The sequence below is a fragment of the Festucalex cinctus genome, chromosome 5 (assembly GCF_051991245.1).
Source record: "Festucalex cinctus isolate MCC-2025b chromosome 5, RoL_Fcin_1.0, whole genome shotgun sequence".
Lineage (NCBI taxonomy): Eukaryota > Metazoa > Chordata > Actinopteri > Syngnathiformes > Syngnathidae > Festucalex > Festucalex cinctus.
The window spans coordinates 1,897,618-1,902,172 of NC_135415.1; positions in this window are offsets into that span (position 1 = coordinate 1,897,618).

Below are 4,555 nucleotides of genomic sequence, written 5' to 3' on the forward strand. Positions count from 1 at the left end.
AAAAAAACAAAAAAATCTTTCAAGTGCAAAAAAAAAAAAAAAAAAAAAGTCTTACATATAAAAAACTATTCTACAACTGTGGATAAAACTCACGTGACTTGGCAGTGTTATTATGCCGAACAGTTGTACATGCCGAAAACCCAAGAGCCACACACGCAAAGCCAGTAAAGTTTACAGCAGGGGGGCGCTGTTGAACTCGTTTAAGAACTACTACGCTGTGATTGGTCAACTGTTGGTCACATGACATATGGACGCCTTGTTGTTACTGTTACACAGACGAGAATGATGGGCCAAGTCATCTGTCGTGCAACATATTTACATTCTTTATTCTCTCAACTGTATCCTGTCAAAGCACAATAATACACCAGTTAAACAGTGTTCGCGGTGCGCGACCATGTCATGCGTCATCCTCTACTGACTCGTCTTCCTCGACGCCAATCAGTCATACACTGCGGATACGCAAGCTTCTAAGCACCATCTGGTGGTGAAAACCCATATTGCACTTTGATGTCAAATAGACACTAAACAGTTGTTGTCTCAGTAGAAAATGACTTTTAAACATAAATGTAAATAAAATTATGGGGGGGCAACTATTTCTGTGTATTCACTTTTACCATAGTGCCACACTCTCCACAAAATGAAATGTCTCCTGACATTTCTGCCAACTTACATATTCAACTACAGGTTTAATATGCTTCTATTGCCCACGGTCTCCAAAAACTATTACACTCAATACACTGAGTCTTTGTTAGTTTTTAGTCTCTCTGAGTCAAAGTTGGCTGTCCCAATGTGTCATAACTCAGTACCTTTGGTCTCTGCCTCTGCCTTTGAGGTAGCTGTCTCACAGTGTCAGTCTTACCTCTGTCCCCAGCGAACACGACAACTTCAGGCTCACCACTTCCAAGTACTTCCAAATCAGGTTCATTGTCTTGGATACGAGCAGGCACGTCCTCTTCGCTCTGGAGTGGCAAATCTTCGCTCTGTCGTGGCACATCCTCTTCGCTCTGGAGTGGCAAATCATCTTCGCTCTGCAGTGGCACATCCTCTCTGCAGCGGTGAAGACGTTGTTGTGGCTGGAACGACTCTGCCAAGGGGTTCAGTGGAGTCTGCCTCTGTCGTCTTTCCGGAACCGGTCTGAGGTACCACTGGTGGGTGCCGCTGAAGTCATCATCCGATGTGTCGCTGTCCTCTGGCTGCTGTTGCTGCTTACCTGGAGGTCTGGACTTTCTCTTCGTAACAATTGGAGGGTTCTTCTGGAGCCGAGCAGTCTCTGTCGATGGTTTCTCAAGGGGTAAGAAGTCACAAGGCAAGAGGAGGTTTCTGTGCACCACCTTATCTCTTCCTTGGCCCTTTTCTGGACTGATCGAATAGACTGGACTGTCATCTGCTTTTCTTATCTTTACTTTGTAAACCTGGTCTTCCCAGTAGGACTGAATCTTTGCTGGACCGCCTCGAGGTGTGAGATTACGGAGGAGTACTCTATCTCCCGGTTGTAGATCTCTCCCTTTGACTCTCCTGTCATAGTAAGCTTTTCCTCGAGCAGCTTCCTTGGTAGCCGTTTTCGAAGCTACTGCGTAGGCCTCCTGCATTCTTTCTTTCCAGCATTGAACATAATCATCATAGTCCACATAAGCTTAATCTTTTCTCAAATCAAACAATAGGTCAATGGGCAGACGCGGTGAACGTCCAAAGATGAGGTAATAGGGAGCGTAGCCAGTTGCCTCACTCTTTGTACAGTTGTACGCATGAACAACTTTTGCCAATGACTCCTTCCAATCATCCTTTTCTTTGTCCTCCAAAGTCCGTAGCATCGACAACAGGGTACGGTTAAATCTCTCCACCTGTCCGTTACCTTGCGGGTGGTAGGGTGTTGTGTGAGAGCCTTGGATACCTGAGAGTTCTTTCAATCTGGCTATGAGTTTGTTGTCAAATTCTTTGCCCATATCATGGTGCAGTCTGGTCGGGAAGCCGAACTTGAGCGCGAAGTCATTCAAGAGCTTGTCCGCGACAGTTTTAGCTGTTTTATTCTTCGTTGCGTAGGCTTGGGCAAATCTCGTGAAGTGATCCATCACTACTAATATGTATTCATAGCCATGCTTACACTTCTCAAGGTGGAGAAAGTCTATTGACACGAGCTGAAATGGATAAGTGGACTGGATCGAGGTCAGAGGTGCACAAGTCTGCTTACTCGGCTTCTTCTTCTTGATGCACTCACATTCTTCCGTAACAAAGTGTTCAACCTCTTTCGCCATCTGTGGCCAGTAGAACCGGTCTCGAATCAGGTCGAGCGTCCTCTCCACCCCTAAGTGGCCCATGTCTTGATGGAGTTCTTTGAAGATCATAGATCGATAGGCTTTAGGGACCAATAGCTGCTTTCGGCGGGTTGTTTGGCGACGCAGGACACCATCTTGATCGACATACAACTTCAACCACTGCTTGAGAAGGGCAGCTACTGTGGGATGCTCTGCCTTAACCTCTGTCCTATTTGGTCTCCTACTCTGTGTCTTGTACCAGAGCACTCGAGACAGAACTTCATCTGCCTCCTGGGCTCTGCGAATCTGGTCTGGTGTAAACGGTTGGTTCGTGTTAGTATCTGATCAATTTCAGAGCACTGACCTGGAAAACTCCAACGCCTTGACAAGGATAACGCTGCTCCACTACTACAGACTCCATGGACGCACTGATGGCTTCTTGACCAATCTCAGCAGTGCAGCTTTTCATGTAACTGTCAATGTCAAGCGGCATCCGCGACAGCCCATCCGCATCCGCATTGTTCTTGCCTGGACGATAGCGTATGGTAAAGTTGTAGTTTGCCAGCTCCGCGACCCATCTGTGACCGGTGGCATTTAACTTTGCGGTCGTGAGCACATATGTTAGCGGATTATTATCTGTGTAGACCACGAACGATGGGGCATGGTACAGATAATCCCGGAAACGTTCACAAATGGCCCACTTCATGGCTAAAAATTCCAATTTGCCAGAGTGCAGGTGGTACTTTTTCTCTGCCGGACTCAGGGTGCGGGAACCATATGCAATCACTCGCATCTTGCCTTGCTGTCGCTGGTATAAAACAGCGCCTAATCCAACCTGGGATGCATCACAATGTAGCACAAAATTTTCGGTGAAGTCGTGGTATCCCAGTACAGGTGGTCTGGTGAGTGTATCTACAAGTTGGTTCAATATTTCTTGATGGGAGCTGGTCCACTGAATGGGTGTGCTTGATGGCAAGTGGCCTTTAGCTCTCTTCACTCCCTTTCTGGTCTTGTCAACTGGAACTGAGACAGTGTTCTCGCAAGGTTGAGGACTGAGCAGGCTATAGAGCGGGTAAGCTACACGGGAGAAGTTGGGGATGAATGGTCTATAGTAGAAGAGGAAACCAAGCATTTGACGTACCTCTCCAACAGTTGCAGGTGTCTTCTCTAGGTGACTTACTAACCTTGACTTGCATTGAGGGGGTAGATAGCGAACTTCGGTCACAGCAGACAGGGCACTGGCTGCACTTTCGTTGGTAAGTGATGCAGAGCTTTGCTGTTCGTGTTGGGACGCGTGGCTCTGGACTACTGCTGGTCCCATCTCAGTAGTCCCTGTTTCCCACAGACGTTCTCTGTGCTCGGCATCCACGGGAGTAATGACCCTCTCGTCCACATTTGAAACAGTGCAAGCAGCTTTCTCCTTTCCCCTCTTCCTTGCATTTCTTACAGCCTTTCTCTCTCGGTTTTGGTACTATGGTGTGAGGCCTGGTTTCCATAGCAGCCATAAACATTTGTTTCATTTCTTGACGTAGTTCCTCCATCATCTGTTGTGTGTCTGACTTTGTCTCTTTACCTTTCACTGCTTTCACGGCCACTGCAGCTGGGGGTTCTTTGGGCTTGGAGTGACTCGGTACAGGTGCCGGGACTGCTTGGCATTCTGTGTGGAGTTCTTGGACCTTGGGAACCTTCGCAGTAGTGGACCTTTTTCGTTTCTCCATTCGTTCATTTTCGAGCTTGGAGGCTTCATTCACTTTCTCAATCAACTGTTCATCTGTTACGGTCAAGTCACTCAATAGAGGCAGTAACTGGTACTTAATGGAGTCGCTCAGCAGCCCCGTTTCCATGTGTTGAATTGAGTAGATTGAGTAGGGTCAGATGAAACGCCATATCATGTAAAATGAGATAACAAATTAATGGGCTAGACTCAATTCTTAGTTAGAGACCAATAGGTGTCTACAGGACTGATAAATATTCTTTGGCCTCTGGGTGTAGTTCCTCAAAGTAACCACCAGATGCCGCCAAACCTGTACAACTAAGCCACCCACTCAGCATTGCCCGGATAATTTTATATAAGATATAAATTAAATATAAATAAATGATTATCCTGAATTAAGTAATAATACACAACACAATCTATATTCGATAATTGTTAACCTGATTTTTGGATTAATGTTTGTAGCACATTGAAAGCCAACTATGAAGTTTTGCTGTCTTTCTTTTTCTTTTCTTTTATTTTATTTACAAGCGATACTGTCTTTTATCGCTGATAATATTGCTGTAACTGCATTGAAAAGATTATCTGT